Genomic DNA, 18,826 nt, shown 5'->3' with positions numbered 1-18,826 from the left:
GCTGACTGTGGTCTTGTTAAAGGACAATATAAAGAAAGAATCAGTGGAAGGTGTGGCTCGGTGGGAGCTAAAGAGTACTAGCCTTGTTTTACTTGGGTTCAGAATGAGCCTTTGGTTTGTAATCCAAGTTTCTGCTAGAGAAAAGCATTCTTGTGTTAGGGAGTGAAGGATGTCAATTGATTTGGCTGCGCATATTATGGTGGCATCATCTGCATATGGCACTATTGAGGCTTTAGGAATACTGTTTGGGAGCTGGAGCCTTGGGGTACTCCTAGGGAGACTGGTAGGGAGGGGGAGAGTTAATTTTGCCACATAACAGCTTGTTTCCTTCCCTCTAGGTAGTTTTTGAACCAGGAGATGGCAGGGGTGGTAAGGTTTAGAGTTGCTAGTGAAAAAGAAGGAGTTTTTTGTGGTTAACCATATTGAATGCTTTGGACAAGTCAAGGAAGGTGGCAGATACAAGGAGTCCATTGTTTCTGTGAGTATTGACAATGTTGTGAATTCTGTTAGTGCGGTCGAGGTGCTATGGAAGGGTCTAAAGTCATGTTGTTGTGTTGCTATTATATTATTTTCTTGGAGATATTTCATTAGTTGTTTGTGTATTACCCTCTCTAAAATTTTAGATAAAAGGGGCAGTATGGCTATAGGGCAGTAGTTATTGAGTTCAAGGGAGGTTCCCCCTTTATGTAGAGGGATGATATGTGATATTTTCCATAGCTTGGGTACTATACACTCGGAGATGGATCTGTTAATTAGGACGGAGACAGGAAAGGATATGGCTTCTGCAGCCAGGTGGAGGTACTCAGCGTGTAATTTATCTGTGGCTAGAGACATTGGTTTGAGCTTGCAGAGTAGTTTTTCAATGGATTTGGTTGCTTCTGGGTGGAAGCTGAACTTGGGGCAATCGTTAGTTGTGGGTGGGGGTGGATTTGCAGGGGTGGGGATATTGTCATAGGGTTGGTTGTTTGCAAGCATCTGGATGGTTTCTGTATTTATTAAACTGTATAAAAGCACACCAGCAGTCCATGGCAGGGATAAGCTAAACAATTTAATGAATGAAATAAAAATAAAGCAAAACTGGTGCAGAGATAGATAAGCGCTTTCGCATGTAGCTTCTTCAGATCTAATAAACAACTGAAAACACTTGGTGTTTAAATACCAGCTCATCATACAATGTATCCAATCACATGCTGTGCATCATTAGGTTACATTATTAAATTGAGTGGGGATGTCTTCTTGGTTGTTATCTATTTTTGGGGTTGGGGTAGTTGTTTTACCTGGTTGTAGAATAAAGTTAATTGCTGCCCAGAATTTTTGTGGGTTGTTCCTGTGCTTATTATGTAACTTTTGGTAGTAAGATGTTTTGTCTGTTTGGTGAGTTTTTTGGCTTTGTTAGTAGTTCAACATATATTTGTTTGTTCAATTGGGATTTACTGTTGAGGTAGTTGGTTCAGGCCTTGTTTCTTTTTTTGAGGAGGAATGTTGTGTCTGGGGTTAACCAGGGGGCATATTTAGTTTTAATTCTTGTTGTTCTGGAGGGGACGTGATGGTTAAGGACGTTTAAGAAGGTAGTACTGAAATATAGTACAGCTTCATCAAGAGGTAGGTTTTTTTAGGGGGGGTCCAGTTGCACATTTTTAGGTAATTTATAAAGTTGGAGCAGTTAAAGTGTTTTTTGATTCTAATAAGGCACGTAGATATTTGCGACAGTTGTGGTGATTTTGATCTGAGTAAGAATGTGGCTTGGTGGTCACTCACAGTGTCTGGTAGACACCCTGCTAGGGATATCAGTGATGGGTGGGATACGAGTATCCAATCTAGAGTGGACTGGTGTTTGGTTCTCTTCTCTTGTCTGTTCTTGTGGGGGAAGTGATGAGTTGGGTTAGGCCATGTAGGTTAATATGGGAGAGTGGGTTATGACTAGAACAGTTTTGCCAGTCAGTATTAAGGTCTCCTAATACTATGCTTTCCTGGGGGAGGGAGTTAGATATCCATTCTAGGAGTTTTTCTGTAATGGGGATATTGTTGCCTGGAGGGATGTAGCACCCTATGATGTTGATGTGTTTACTATCATTAAGTTTTAGTTTTGTTTGAGTGAGTTCAACTTTATGAGGTCTAGGGTTGTTATGTCTACTTTCTCAAGGATGAGGTGAGATGTATACACTATAGCAACACCCCCCCCTTTTTTTTACCTATTCTGTCACTATGAATTATATTGGAACCTGGTGGAGTGATTTCATTGTTGTGGTTGCCTGGTTTAAGCCAAGTCTCTGTTAGTATGACTATCTCAGGTTGATAAAAGGAGAATAGTGCATGAAGGTCGTGGACTTTGTTTAGTATACTTCTGACATATTAATTTAAAATGAGGAGTGTGGATTTGTCTCGGTGGAGTAGGGAATCATTCAGGTTGAGGGTTGGGGCACCTAGATTTTGTAGGCCTGTGTTTGGGTGTATATCACCGCAGCTAATGAGTTGGGTCCTGAGGTAAAAATAGAGTTTGAGTAGTTTGTTTAGGGTCTTAAAGTTCTTTATAGTTGTTTGGGACTGGTAGTGTGATGGCTGTAATCTGTGTGCATAGTGGTGAATAAAGAAGGTTTGGTAGTGATGTGGGACTAGTTGAGTAAAAGGGTGTGTTGTAATAATGTCAGTGGAAGTAGTTTTTCTTGGTATATGGATACAATTAAGTTGTTTTTGGTGGTTGGTGATAGAAGTTAGCAGTGGGAGTGTGGATACACCTAGGAGCAATAGTAAGAGGTTTATGTATGTATGTGGGTTTGGGTAGTTTGGTCCTGGTTTGGTTGGGTTTGGTCATGAGGGAGAGATCTGCTTGGGATGGGGTGGGTGTGGTGGATGATGAGAGGTGTTGTTTGTGATTGTAAGGTAGTTAGATGGAAGACTGTGCGTCGTGAGTGAGAGATCTGCTTGGGATGGGGTGGGTGTGGTGGATGATGAGAGGTGTTGTTTGTGATTGTAAGGTAGTTAGATGGAAGACTGTGCTTTACAGGATATGGAATAGTGGAAGAGAAGGAAATGGGTACAGGGGTGGGGCAGATTTAGAGATTGGTGGTTAGCATGATGGACGTGGCTAAATTCAGTTGAAATGTAGCACTAGTGGGGGCGGGTGGGAATAGGAAGCAGGGAGGGGAGTGAGTGAGCCCGAGCGCAGCGGGGCTAACACTAACTCCAATTATATCAATGGGCTTACTTGTTTCTTTTCTTTGTACACCAAATGTATCATTCCACTTGTTTCTGTTTACACCAAATGTGTCTGTTTGGTTGTATTGTACAAGTTTAATTTACTTATACTGATGCAGTCGCACTGAAAAAGGTCTGGGGAAGCTTCCTCACCACAAGCAGGCCAAAAGATAACTTTCAAAAGGGCGCCGCTCAAGGAGACCCACTAATATAGACTAGTTAATGTGCATGGGGGAGGAGGAAGTTAGAGGAGGGAGATACAAAATGGGGGAAGGTATAACCAGAAAAAGCCGGTAGAGATCTGTCCCGCCCCCTCACAGAAGACTGCAAAGGAAAGTAATCAGCATAAGAAGTGGAAGCCTTGGAGCTGTAATGTAAGTATAAGCAATGCAAAGGAAAGTAATCAGCATAAGAAGTGGAAGCCTTGGAGCTGTAATGTAAGTATAAGCAATGCAAAGGAAAGTAATCAGCATAAGAAGTGGAAGCCTTGGAGCTGTAATGTAAGTGTAAGCAAGGAAGAGGTAGAAGGAGGAAATTAGGAGTGTAAGCAGTTAGTTGCAGAAACACTACTTTATGGCCTTGGTGTGCAAGTAATACAAAAGGAAGTAAATCTGTCTCTGGGACAAAATACACCAAGTAAATGGTACTTTGCCTTACTTTACAAGTATTCAGTGTGGAGGCAGATCTATTTGGGACAAGATACAGCAAGTATATTGTCAGGTTATGCCACCCAGTGGCAATAGACAAAGCTATAGTTGCCTGGGGGGGGGTGCCCTTGCAAGTGTGCACGCCGGCCAAAACAATGTTTAAAAAATAACTAGTAAAAGTAACAAATGTGCTGTAAAAGGAAATGTAAATACCCAGTCACAATGGTTAAAACATAACTGTTTAAGGACCACATCTGCTAATAACAAGAACTGTAAATATCCAGTCACCTATGCAGAATTGTCTGGTAGGTATCCTTATTAAAAAGTGTTATTCTTGGCTTGCAATAATTGTAGGGAGAAACCGGACCGTGGCAGTGGTTTTACCTGGCAATGTTGCAGTTGCTGGTGGAACCCGAGCTGCGATGATGCAGGTAGACCAAGTGTGCTATGCAGACTTGTCTGGTAGGTATTTTTATTAAAAAGTGTTATTCTTGGCTTGCAATAATTGTAGGGAGAAACCGGACCATAGCAGTGGTTTTATCTGGCAATGTTGCAGTTGCTTGGCGGGGGGGGGGGGGAGCTGCGATGATGCAGGTAGACCAAGTGTGCTATGCAGACTTGTCTGGTAGGTATACTTATTAAAAAGTGTTATTCTTGGCTTGCAATAACTGTAGGGAGAAACTGGACCGTAACAGTTGTGTGGGTGTTGGTAGCTGTGTTTGTGGAAGGTGGAGGTCTGCCTCTGTAAGTGTGGTGTGAATGTTATGCATTATGAAATGGAGATATTAAGAGTAAAATTGTGCTGCAGTTTCATCACTGCTTGATTCAGACATGTAGATTCCACTGTGTTTGTCAGTACTATGTTTGAGTGCATTGTTTTGGAGTGTGGTATCACTGCTGCATCTGCTAGTACTCTTTCAATACAAATATCTGCTTTGGAAGTTTTCTCCAGGAGTCTGTTGCTGAGAGGATGAGAAACATGCTACAAGTAAACAACTAAGATAAACTACATAAAGCAATAGTAAGAAAAAGTACTAGGTCACATCAGAGGCTTGGGAGGTCATTGTTAAGAAACTGAGAACTGTTGTAAAATATATCATTAAATACCATAAGTTCAGGTTATACTATAAGAGAATAACTATGTAAAGATAACCATGTCAGCAGCCAAAATGCATTACAAGTTGAATATTTTACTGTGCACATTTTAAAAAATGGATAGACTGGTCTAAACTCTGGACTGATGCGTTTGCTTTTTTTTTTTATTCCTGGGAAATGCTATTCAGAAGTGAAGAGACATACAAGGGAACAGATTTAGTGTCACACCATGCTATTTTTTGATGTCTATTGTCATGCAAAGCTGACTAAATAGTTGAATCTAGCAAAGCTGGAAATGTGAGACTGTAGCCCACTGAAGAAGGGGAGATGGGAGGAGTATCCTGGCCAGGAACTGAAACTTTCAAAACTGATCCTTGTGAAAAGTCTTTTTTATCTCAGTAATTTGTTGACACTTTTGCAAGTTTCTTTCGGAGAATGTGTAGTACATCAGTAGGAACAACATTTGTAAAACTCAGCGCATACCAGTCAATGACACATGAGCTGCAGACTCTCAAACTTGGCAGTTTTTTTCAGGTGTTCCATTCTAAGTGAATGGAAGTCTAGTCTGACAACAAATGGAGGGCTATTTGTTCTCACAGTCTGTGCATTATGGGACAGATTTAGCTTTCCAAAGGAATCACGATGTCTGCCCCCATGAGGGCAGACAAGAGTAAAAACAAAATAAAATTAGGAATGAGTACTTAATTTTGCTGCAGGCAGCTTTGGGAGGTGTAGTAAATCATGGCAAGATAAGCAATATATGTTTTCTTCATCATTTGCCTGTAGTGGTACTTTAAGAGATGAAATGAGTGATTGTACATAAAATGGCAATTTCAGACCATCATCCAGTAGTTCTAAAGATGAGCATGAAAAAACAGGAACAAAAAAACAAGAACAGGGAATGGTATAGCACCAAAAAGAGGACCATTAATGACCAAGAGAGGATGAAAGAGTGATTAAAAGCATGATGAAAGGATAGTTAATCTAGGAAGCAAGGAAACAAAGAAGAATATAGAATAAGATGAGAGCATCATGGGAAAAAGACCTAAAGAGTATTCATGGCCAGGTGCAGTATCACAGGAAGGCTGGGGTAAATAGAATACCTGCTGTAGGCACTGGGGTACAGAACATGCCAAAGATTTAAACAAAGTCTGACTGCTTGCAAGCTGTCAATTAAGTGACTAGAATTATGACTGCTTAATGAACAGCTTGTAAACACTGTATCTGACAAACTTATGTCTATAAATGATCCGGATAGGTTATCTCTCAGTTTTGCCAATGCAGAATGCATCCCATGTATCACATGTGGATAGATATGTTTCCCAGTTCGTTAGAGAAGTAGAACACTATTTCACCTTAGGTGACCTACATAACACATGACAGTAATGTAATGAGATGCTCTTATAAATCTGCAACAATTACAGAACCACATGGCTATGTACCACTAAGTTTATTAGAGCTCTTCTTGCTTTTCATATCACCTTCCAATATAATGTTGATGTTTATTGGTCTTTTCTGTACAAATTTCACATACCTTGCTTTTATTGTGATATATTTTCTAATTACCTTTTCCCTTTTTATTTTTGCTTTTCTGGTCACTGCTGAGGGATGCTGCATTTCTTTTTTTGTTGTTGTTCTTTTATTATAGCATGTATGATTGGCACCAGGTTTGGTACTGGGGATTTCAAGACTTTTCCCCTCCTAGATTTTTACAGCACCGAATATCATGTAACATGTCCCAAAAACAAAATATATAATAAAAATTTAAGGCAAACCCACTCCCTAATTTCACTCAGCTCTAGTCAGAGTAACAGAAACTGACTTTTTTCTATGTTTAAAAGATAATGACAATGATCGTACAGAATCTATTAATGACACTGAAAATATAGCAGAGTGGCTGTGTGGTTTATTGAAAATTGTACTTTAAAAACTATAAATTTTGTACAGAGACATGTAATAGTGATGTTATAGAACAGAATTCTTTGACACCACTTGACAGTTATGTTGGGATGGCAGACCTTAATTGACGTATGTAATTCTGTTGAACTCCTAACCCATTGAGTGAGTCAGTAGATAATTAAGTTTTTATGCAGACAATGGATGAACCTTGGTCTTTTCAGTCTTGTGTTACTCTAATGGTTCACCTTTTAAGGACATTGCCTGTGATTCCTTCAATTTTTTCTTTCTTCTTCAGAAGCCTCAGCAATAAACTGAATAATGATACTAGAGTACAGATTCCTAAGTAGGCCGAACTGACCATTACTGTCATAATGAAAACAAAAGTAATACTAATGAACTTTCCAACTCCATGGTGAAGTCTTTTTTATAACAAAAGAGCAAAAGACAACTACACAAAAATCAGAAAGCATACAGAAGGACAGTTTAGCAAAGCATTCATCAGAAGAGGTCCAAGCTTTTGTGTCATAAGAAAAATATGCATTCTGAATTCAGGAATGAATTGCTAACAGATTCAGTCTTAAACAAAGAAGAAAAGATTAGCGTCTATATTACGTAATCAAACTTTTAAAAGTTCGAACGTCATATGGTCAACACCGTATCAGCGAACTTTTAAAAGTTTGAAAATGTAATAAAACAAAATAAACCAAAGGAAAAAACCTACTTGAACAGTTTAAGGAAGGAGGGCAAGCCCCCTTCTCACCCCACAGCCCCCGGTCTTTAAATATACCAACTCCAAAATCGCACTACAGTGCAGAAAAGGAAAATCTCATTCTGCACTGTACGGAGACCTCCGTTCAAACGTTCAAAGTTTTAAAAGTTGAACTTTTAAGAGTTCGACAACATGGTATAAACCCAAAAGATTATTGTACTCCTACTACAGTCAAAGGCAGAAATATTACACATGTGACAGATTCTAATAAGAAGTTATGTACTTACCATAACGTTCCATGTTAGTTGTCTTCTTCTCGTCTTCTTTCTTGCTGGATGGGTTCGGAGCCGAACCTCGGCTCCGACTCGGCTGAATACTAAAGCTCGAGAGCTATTTTTACCGGCTCGAGGCTATCCTATGTCCCATAATGCTAGGCGTAATATACCCAGATCTCGTTTGATAACTAACACTATGGACCTGTCCCACCACAAGAAAGGATAAATCTATGAACTATATAGAACTATAAGCCCTACAGCCTGTCTTTCACCAGGGCTACCAAAGGGGGACAAGAGCTCTAGGTGAAGGTATAATCCTGGAGACAAGGAAAGTCTCACCCAATACTCTAAGTCTTTCCAGGCTAGGGGTATGGAGGGTGGGACGCAAGAAAGAAGGCGAGAAGAAGGCAACTAACATGGAACGTTACGGTAAGTACATAACTTCTTAATGTTAAGTTGTCAATCTCGCCTTCATTCTTGCTGGATGGGACAGCGTCCCTAGCACCTTAGTCCTGGGTGGCTCAATGGAACAGACTCTTGAGTACAGTGGAACCAAAATCAGCCTGATTTCTGGAGGCAATATCCAGTTTGTAATGAGAGATGAAGGTATGAGGAGAGGCCCATGTGGCCGCTGCACAAATAGAATCCATAGGTAATCTCGCTTGAAAAGCAACTGAGGAAGCTAATGCTCTAGTTGAATGAGCTCTAGGCTTGGTAGGGAGCTCCTTATGCCTCAATTGATAGGTTAAAGTGATAAGAGAGGTCAACCATCTGGACAAGGTCACTTTAGAAACTGGAAGGCCCTGCTTCCCCTCGGCATAATATAAGAAGAGTTGCTCTGATTTTCTCGTTAGTTTGGTTCTATCCAGATAGAAACGTAGCTGCCTGTGAACATCCAAACAATGTAATCTTCTCTCAGCTCTATCAGTGTAATTTGGAAAGAAAACTGGGAGATCAATGGTCTGATTGAGATTCTTTTCTGAGAGTACCTTAGGCAAAAAAGATGGATTTGTCCTAAGAGCCACTCTATCTTTGTGAAAAAACAAGATAAGGGGGGTGCACAGACAGTGCTTGTAGTTCCAAAACCCTTCTCACTGAGGTAATAGCTACCAAGAAAAGTGTTTTCCATGAGAGCAGTTTTAACAAGCAGGAGGTAGCAGGCTCAAAAGGAGGCAGAATTAATGACGACAGCACCAAATTTAAATCCCACGGTGGGGGAGGTTGTTTGACTGGGGGCCTAAGTAATAGAGTACCCTTCAGAAAAGCTTTGCAGAGCTTGTGGGACATAATACTAGACTCTGACAAGCCAATGTGGAAATTTGCAATAGCCGCCAACTGGACTCTGATAGTGGCTGAAGAAGGGCCTTTTTGAAAGAGTTCCGCCAAGAAATCTAGAACTGTTTGGACAGGAGCAGTGAAAGGGTCAACTTGATTTTTCCCTGCCCAAATAGAGAAACGTTTCCATTTACTTGCGTATGTCCTTCTGGTGTTAGACTTGTGAGAGGCAAGGATAATCTCACATACTGATGGAGAAATTAAGGGAAGCCTGGCTAGGGTTGGAAGTGGAGCAACCAAGCTGTGAGGTTGAGAGATGAAAGGGATTGGTGCAGCCTGCCTGATTGATGGGTCAGAAGGTCTGGCACAGGTTCCAGATGCCAGGGCTACTCCAGTAGATGATGTTGTAGGAATGGAAACCAGACTTGTCAGGGCCAGTAAGGGGCAATGAGGATCATCCTGGATCTCAAGGCAGTTGCTTTCTGGACTAACTGAGCGATTAAGGGAAAGGGGGAAAGCATAAAGGAGACCCCTGGGCCAGTCGTGAACTACAACGTCTTTGGGAGAGAGCCCAGAAGAGGAAAGAGGGTGAAGAAGTGCTGACACTTGCTGTTTTGAGGGGTTGCGAAAAGGTCGCAGCAAGGCTGACCCCATCTTCTGAAGATTTGATCCACTACTAGTTGGTTGAGAGACCACTCTTAGGGCATGAGCATGTCCCTGCTCAGCCTGTCGGCTATGACATTGGACTTCCCGGGAATGTGTTTTGCTACCAGAAAATGCTGAGAAGAAATCACCCATTGCCAGAGTCTGAGTGCTTCCCGACAAAGAGGGTAGGACCTGGTTCCGCCCTGTTTGTTGATGTACCATACTATGGACATATTGTCTGTCTGTATTGCAATCATCCCAGTGGGAAGAAAGTTCTGAAGAGCCTGCAACGCCAACAGCACCACTCTCATCTCGAGGACATTGATGTGCAAGTGGCACTCAAAGGGTTGCCATGTGCCATGGACTGTCCTGCCCAGAAAATGCACCCCCCCACCCAATCAGGGAGGTGTCCGTTGTCACAGTGGTAACTGGAGGGGGGAGAACAACCGGTCTGCCTTGAAGCACCTGAGGTGAGAGCATCCACTAAGATAGGTGTCTTTTGCATGACTGAGTGATGAGAATATTTTGTGACATGGGAAGCTGCTGAAAGGACCATTGGGAAAAAAGCATCCACTGTAGTATCCGCATATGAAAGCAAGCTAGGGGGAGCAAGGTGATTGTTGCAGCCATTAGACCAAGCATTTTCAGTACAAGCCTGGCTTGGATCCTGTTCTCCTGTAGCAAGACTTGAATGTGACTGCAAATGTCTAATATTCTTTGTGTAGGTAGTCTTGCTGGCAACTCTACCATGTTTAACATGGCGCCTATGAAGGTAATATGCTGACAAGGTGACAAGGCAGACTTTTCAAAATTTATAGAGATGCCTAGCGCTTTGCAGGTCTGTACAGCATAATCCCTGGTTTGAAGTAGCTGGTGCCTGGTGGTGGCAGTAAGGAGCCAGTCATCCAAAAATAGAAACACCTGGAATCCTCGACGTCTCAGGTGAGCCGCCACCACTGCCATGCATTTGGTAAACACCCTGGGGGCTGTGGTGAGGCCAAAGGGCAGGGCTCTGAATTGGTAGTGACTGGTTCCCAGCCGGAAGTGGAGAAACCTCCTGTAGCGCCTGTTCATTTTGATATGGTAGTACGCATCCTGAAGGTCTATAGATCACATCCAATTGTCCTGACCCAAGAAGGGAAGAATGGACTGTAGCGTGACCATCCGGAATTTTGTTCTTTGAATGATTTGTTTAGTCTGCTGAGATCCAAAATAGGTCTCCAGTCCCCTGTCTTTTTTGATACCAAAAAGAATTTGGAGTAGATTCCGGATCCTTGTTGGTCTGCTGGGACTGGCTGGATGTCTCTTTTTAAAAGCAGCTTTGAAATTTCTAGTGCTGCTTGGTCTCTCAGACTGGGTGGAACGTCTGGAAGAGGCCCTTTTGGTTGATGTGGGGTGAGCATAAAGAGGATTTTGTAACCCTCGGATATGATCGACCGTACCCATCTGTCCTGCGTAAGGGAGCCCCAGGCTTCTGGGTACAGCGAAAGTCTTCCCCCGACTGCCTCCGAAGGTGGACAGTCGGGCAGCTCCTCAGGGGTGCTGAAAGGGTTTATCGGAGAACAATTCTCTGCTACCCTGATTCTGCGGACTCCCCTCTACCCATAGGGCAGCATCTGTTGTTGTTCCCTCCTCTGCCTCTGGAGGGAAGCTCACCATATGCATCCGGCAGAACTCCTTGAGGTTTGCGGAACCACATTTTCCCGCCCTTTTGACCTTTAGGATACGGTCTAGAAGGGGCGGAAAAACGGACTCCCACAGCAGAGAGAGTCTTGCCTTCTTGTTCGCACCTGGTTAAGGTATCCTTCACTTGAGGTCCAAAAAGAGCAGAACCATCAAAAGGGGTGTTAGTGAAGGACACCTTGAAGGGGTCAGCAAAATTGCAGAGCCGCAACCAGGCGTGTCTCCTTAGAGCAACGCCCGTACCTGCGGATCTACTCGCTCCATCGGCTGCATAAGAGATGAGCCGCATGGAAGAGTTAACGATAGAGTTCAGGGTCCCCAGCTGGGAGTTGATCTTTTCCTGTGACCCCACAGCTGCTGGGTCCTGCAATGTTTCACCCAGTTCCTTGAGAAGGTCTCTCTGAAGTTGGGTGAAATGGCATAAATAGTTTAGCGATCGCGTAGCAAAGGTCGCTGAAGAGAACATCCACTTGCCGTACCTATCCATAGTCCTAGATTCCTTATTAGGAGGATGGACAGGTACTGAAGGGTCAGCCAACTCCTTCTTAGTGGCTGTTGCCACCACCATGGCATCCATGGGGACACCCTTGGAGAGAAACTGTTTGTCTGTCGGAGCAGTAATAAATTTAGTGGGCCTCCGGGGAGTTGGTTCCATAGTATCTGGTGCCATCCATGTCTTCCGAGCCACCACCTCCACAAGTGGGTCAAAGGGTGGGGACACCCAGGAGGTGGAAGGGTGAGAACCGAATGCATCCAGGTACACCGACTCGTCCTCGGATGGGTTAAGGGCAGACCAGTTCCCCCTCTGTTTGAGGATCTCTAAGATGTCAGAAAAGGAGACATCCTCAGAGGGGGGCCTTGGGGACCCTTCCGAATCATCCAGGTCAGTGTCAGATGTCACTGACTCAGGAGAGTCAACATGTTTCCTCTTACATGTCCTCTTCCGAGGGGGCTCCTCCGAAGAGTCAGGGGAGGCCTCAGAAGAGGAAGAAAAGGCCAATGGGGCAGCCTGGAGTGCCGGTTCTCCTCGCTTGGGGTCAGGAGGGTAGGCAGGGGCCGAAGCAGGCACCGTAGAGGGAGTGGCCAAGGAGGCTGACCGTGGTGCCGGTATTGGAGCCAGCACGCTCCTCATAACCTCAAAGGCTCCCCTGTCAGGCAGGGAAGAAGAACCCAACTCCGAGGAGATGAGAGCTTCCCCCGGCACTGAGAGGGAAGGCTCCGAGGCTGATGTCGGGGCCGAACTCACCTGTGCCGAGGCTCCGAGAGGGAGAGCGGGGTCGGACAAGGGTCCAATGCCACTCGCCCCCTCGGAGCTGACCAGGGAGTCTCGGTGCCCGGATCCCTCCAAGGATGGAGCCAAGGACGGGATTGGAGCTGACGAAGGAACCGACAATGGAGGGATCAGTTCTGACGCCCCCACAGTACTCGCCTCGATGATCTCTGGCTCAGAACTCAGCAGAGTAGTCAGTGGAGGAACTTGAGCAGGTGTAGGGGTAGCCTCTGTCTGTTGAGACGGGCTATGAAGCAACTGGGCCAGCACCTGCGACTTCAAAAGCCGGCTGACTACCCTCTCGAGGTCATGGTCCGAAAGCCTGGAAGACCTAGAAGAATGAGATCTATGGTTCCGCTCCGACAACAGAGGAGACTTCGGAGCTGATCTAACCGACTCAAGATATGGAGACCTGGAGCGCTTTCTGCTCGCTGATGGCTCCAACACTAAAGTCGGAGCCGACTGAGGTCTAGGTGCCTCGGTTCCGGTCAGAACCGACGAGGCAGCAAGAGAGCCACTCGGAGCCGGCTCCGAACATGGAGCCGACGATTTGGTGGGCTTTGGAGGTTTTCCAGTCATGGTCTTAGCCGGAGAATCTTCAGGCTTTAACAAGCCTCTAAGAATGAGTTTGCTTCTGCGCTCCTGCAGGACTCTAGGGCTAAAAGCATGGCAGATGGAACAAGAGACCTGCAGGTGCAGAGGGCCCAAACAATACACACAAGAAGTGTGACCGTCTGTCAGAGACATCTTCTGACAGCACGAGTCACACTTCTTGAAGCCCGATACTTTAGTATCCTTAGACATACTAATGTATCAAAATACACAATACACTAATATATAACAACAATTATAGCAGAAAAAATGGGACTACTGCTAAACAGAGGAACAGAATTCCACACACACACAGAACAACTAAGGGAAATCTGTACTACTAAGGGGGATGGTCAGAGGCCCAACCACCTTAAGGGTGGAGAAAAAGGGGGAGTTTAGCAACTAAAAGGGGAGGAAAACTAGTCGCTAACTTCACTAACACTAAAAAGATAAATTAGGAAAAAAAATCTGACAGAAAAACTATCTCTAAAGCTAGTAATAATAATATATGACCTGGAGCCGGTGAAAACGCAACCTCGTAGCTGAAGCGGCAAACGAGATCTGGGTATATTACACCTAGCATTATGGGACATAGGATAGCCTCAAGCCGGTAAAAATAGCTCTCGAGCTTTAGTATTTGGCCGAGTCGGAGCCGAGGTTCGGCTCCGAACCCATCCAGCAAGAATGAAGGCGAGATTGACAACTTAACATCAAATATTCTAACTAGAACCATGACCATTTCCTTCTGGAATGCATGAAATTCCTAAGCAATGCAGAAAAATTCCTGGTCATGTTTCAATGTTTAGAACTTTTAAGTTTAATAATCTTGACAATTTCCTGTTAACAGAGATAGCTAACAGAGACTGTGAATAAGTTTCTAATAAATCTGTCACACCACTCTTAAATATCTGCTAATTATTGTTTTACCATTACAAGACAAATATTCTGTGATTGTTTCTAAGAGCATTAAACAACCCTATCCCTTGAATAAATGTAGAGCTAAAAAATGTGTTCTTATTACATTGTTGAAAGCTCTAACAAATTTGACCAACACAACCTTAAACAACCCCTGCACCCCCTGCTAATTACATATACCAACTCCAAGGCTGCATGACAGTAGAGAAAGTATCAATATCCTAGTCCCTGTTTTGCTGTGATCCCACACAACAATATTTCCATCAAATTCAATATTATACCTCTGCTTTAGTCGAGCCATGTTATGCCTATACAGAGTGAACCCATACAATATATACAGAAAGAAAAAAAAGAATTAAGAAACCTTTAAAATTCTAAGTATTATTCTAACATAGTTGTATTTATGGCATGAGAAGGAACTATGGTTCATAGGTTCATAGGTAGGCACTAGGCTATCAGCCCTGGGGCCTATACAAGCCCAGCCAAAAAGGTACCCTGGCTTTTGCCACACAAGAAAATTATTTTCCTGTGCCCCTGTTGAGCAGAGCCACAGAGGTGATCCCCGGGGTGAATTTACTATTTCCCATCCAATCATCATGATTTTTCTAGAAGAGTGCTAATGAGGAGCTTTGTTTGATATAAATAGGTAGTTTGTTTGAGAGTATGGGAAGTTTCTGGGACAGGAATCTATCCCTCCGGCATGTTCTGTTTATTGTGGTGACAAGGTTTAGGTCTCTAGAGCATGTAGCTTGGAGGGATTGGGATTTCTTTAAGTGGAGCATGTCCAACAGCTATGGGTTTGACATAGCTTTGTATGTTAGGCAGAGATCACCTCTGAGTAGGCGATATGTGACAGAGTAAAGCTGGAGTTTTTGAGACGGTCTGCGTAGGGCATCTGTTTGAGGCCAGTAATCCTCTTTGTGAGGTATTTCTGCAGCCTTTCCAGTTGTTGTAGACGTCTTGTGAGGTACATACCAAAAGGGGCATTGTACTCTATAATGGGTCTAATAAGTGATGAGCAGAGAGGAACAATGACCACTTTTTTCTGGATGAGACACCTTTTGTGATGAGGTGTGCCATGTAGAAGGATTTCCTGACTACTGTGGCGATGTGATTATCAAAGGAGAGACTACTGTCCACCTGTGTCCCAAGGTCTCTTATCACACTTTCAGTGATAAGTATACTACCACCTATGTTGTAGTTCATGGGTACAGAATTTTTGCCAAAGGGGATGACAGTGCACTTTTTGGCATTGAGCTTGATGCCATGGCTTTGACACCAGGCACCTGGCTCAGTGAGGCCCTTTTATAGGATGTCCACATCATTAGGAGTTTCGATTATGGCTCCTAGTTTGCAGTCATCTGTGAATTTCGTTAGCCAAAGACTTTCTGTGTTAGCCTGTACTTCAGAGAAGTAGATACCAAACAGGAGAGGACCCAAGACTGAACCCTGTGGTACTCCACTTGTCACTGATCTGAAGTCGGATTTGGAGTCCGCTACTTTCACAGTGTGGGTTCTGTCAGTGAGCCAGTTGGCAACCCATCTTGTGACATAGAGATTTATACCTAGTTTAGTAAGTTTATCTATAATTCCAGAGTGAGGGATGGTGTCAAAAGCCTTGGCAAGATCTAGATAGGCTGTGTGAACCACCTTACCCTTGTCTACGGCTTTGGTGACTGCTTCAAAGAAGTCTATCAGGTTTAGGAGACATGATCTGCCTTTTATAAACCCAAACTGGGTGGGGTCCAGAGTTTGGAGATTACCAATGTCTTTGTTTACAAGTTCCATGATGATACGTTTCATGGCCTTGCAGACCAGGCTCGTCAGGCTAATGGGGTGGTAGTTCCCAGGGTCTGTGGTGGCTCCCCCCTTGTGGAGTGGGATAAGCATCGCTGTGCGCCATTCAGCAGGCACAAAGCCTGAGATGAGGCTATGACTGAACATGGTACTTAGGTGGGGTGCCAGTTCATTCTGTAGTTCATGTAAAATGCAGCCCAGGATGTTGTCTGGTCCCATGGATGCTGTGTTCTTGGCTTTGGAGAGTGTGGTTTTTATCTGTGCAGCAGTGATTACAGGAACTTTGCATTCTTCCGCTATAGAGGTGGGCTCTTTAGGGGGTAAGAGGGGGGTAAAGGTAGCACTGAACCTATCTGCCAGGATGTTGGCAATATCAGTTGAGTCTGTATATTTAGTTCCATTGTGTTGTAACTCAGAGCAGATCTGAGTGTTGCCATTGAGATTCTTGACATAGCTATAGAATGCGTTGTGGTTGTCTTTAGAATCAGTGGTGATTTTGTTTTCTTAACTAGCTTTGGAGGGTTTTATCAGGGATCGCAGCTTCTTACTGAGGCTGACCAGGGAGCTCCTCCACTCATGGGATTTTACTCTCTTTTGCAATAGTTTCTTCCTTCTGTTGTACAGTTTGTTTATGGCAGGAGACCACCAGATTGGCTTCTTTTTTTTTGGAGGATAGCATCTTGGTTCTGTTTGGGATAGCACAATCCGTGCACTCATGTAAGTGCTTATAAAGTGCAATTGTGTAGGATTCAGTAGTCATAACTGTATTGTCCATCTGAATGGGTGTCATGAAGTTCACCACTTCTGTCTTAAGAAGCATGAAGTTGGCTTTGAAGAAATTTTTTACCATGGTTTCTTTAATGGGGGGTGGGGGCAGGATGTGGATATCTAGGGTAATTCGCTTATGGTCGGATCGGACCAATGAGGTGTTGACTTCAGGTGTGGAACACCGTTCACTCATGCTGGTAATGACTAGATCTAGGATATTGTTGCTCCTGGTGGGGGTGTGGATAAGTTGATCCAGGGCATTGGAGTTTATGAATTCCAGAAAGCGTTAAGCGAAGGAGTTAGTACATGAGCAGTTTTCCCAGTTAATGGTGGGTAGTTGAAATCGCCCATTATTAGGGTGTTTGGTTGAACCCTAATATTTTCCAGTACATCAAGAAAAGAGGAGTGGGAATCCTGGGGCATTGTGGGGGATCTGTAGCAAGCTGCAATTTGGATTGCAGTTTTGCCCATAGTTAGTTACACTTGGATAACCTTGGCTGCATTATGCTGAGCAACTAGCCTGGAGGTGTGGATATCCTTAATGAATATGGACGCACCTCCGCCTTTGGTGTTCCGGTCCAGGATACATGGCCGAAAAGTGTGGTATGAGTTATAGCCTGGTAATGCAGGGGTGCTCTCTGGAGCCTTGAACCAGGTCTCAGTCACTGCACAGATATCGATGTTCTCCATTTTAAGGAGTGCCTCAAGTGAGTGCATTTTGAGATTTAGACTTCTAGCACTGAGTAGCATCACCCTCAGTTTTTGCTTGCCTGTTCCTGTTACGGTGGTTAACTTGTCATTTGAATCTTGCCTAAAAAAGGCACTATAGGGGCGGCAAGATCCTTAGCCAGTATCCGGAATCCCAGGGGTGACAGGTGTAGGCCATCTCTGGCAAAGCATCGTGGTCTGTCGACCATGTCATCCCAGGCAGACAGATACTGGATCCCTTTAGAATGGTACCAGAAGCTTAGCCAGTTGTTAAAGTCAATCATTTTGTCCTTGTACTGTGGCATCATTCTGGGTGATGGCAGAATGCTACCCAGGGCTATGGTCATACCCGCCTGGGCTACAAGTTTGAAGATCTCCACCATGTCTCTTTTCATGTAGTCCAGGGAGGTACATCTCAGGTCATTCACACCAACATGGACAATAACAAAGTCATATTTGTACTTGTTGTGGAGTGACCTGAGTGCGTGGGTTATGTGGCGGATCCCGGCACCCGACAGGCAGCTGACAGTAACCTTCTCCTTGTTTAACCTAATGAGTGGGACATCAATGTGCCTGACTATAAAGTCACCTATGACTAGTGTGTTGGGTTTGTTGTTTTGCCTTATTGGCTGTGGTTGAGTGGCACACTGAGTTTGCGGGCTATGTGTCATTTAGGTTGTGTTGGGGAGTGGAGGTTGCTTGCATTTCTGCTTTGGAGATCTCTGTTGCTTGAGCAGATTATTATTGAGAGCCTCCGCGAATGTTTTTGTGTTTCTATGTGTGGATTTTGGTGGTGTAGATTTAGTGAGACTATGTGATGAGTGTGGTGTGGTGCAAGTGTTTACCTTCTCCTCTTGACTGTCAAGTTCAGTCTTGATTGGAGAGTGCTGTACCTCCAATTTGGCTAGATAAGTGCATCTCTCATAGGTTGTAGTGTTGGGTGGTAGGAGGAGAGGGTTGTCTCTGTACATGAGGCAATTTTTACATTGCCCCAAGATGCTCAGATTCATCAGATAGACAGGAGAGAACACTGGGAGCTGACCCTTGGACATGCCTGAATAAAAAACTATTTTCCTCTAGATAAGTGAGGAAAGTGAGTATAAGAGCTGTTTTTCTCTATGCAAGTGAGGAAATTAAGTACCAAAACTGTTTTCCTCTAGGTAATGAGGGAGGTTGAGTGCAGTAGTAATTATGCATTATAATATTCACCTTTCCTAAAACATGTTGAACAGTACATGTACTTTGTTTATTTATTTATTATTATTATTTTATTTTATATTTGTTAACCGGGATGGTCCGACTGGATACATGTCCTTTTTCAGTGGAGGCCCGGGGAGAAAAGCTCCAACAGAGT

At 43.8% G+C, this 18,826-nt stretch overlaps 1 protein-coding gene across 2 annotated transcripts in view; it reads left to right on the top strand.

Annotated features, from left to right (window-relative positions):
- The window catches only part of LOC122810859 (high choriolytic enzyme 1-like), a 200,410-nt gene that overhangs the window by 86,842 nt on the left and 94,742 nt on the right, over positions 1 to 18,826 (top strand). The gene's annotated exons all lie outside the window — the stretch shown is intronic.

This window comes from Protopterus annectens, chromosome 9.part0 (assembly GCF_019279795.1).
Source record: "Protopterus annectens isolate FY-2018-M chromosome 9.part0, PAN1.0, whole genome shotgun sequence".
NCBI lineage: Eukaryota > Metazoa > Chordata > Ceratodontiformes > Protopteridae > Protopterus > Protopterus annectens.
Note: the sequence above shows the minus strand (reverse complement) of the source record. Positions and strands in the feature narration are given on the sequence as shown.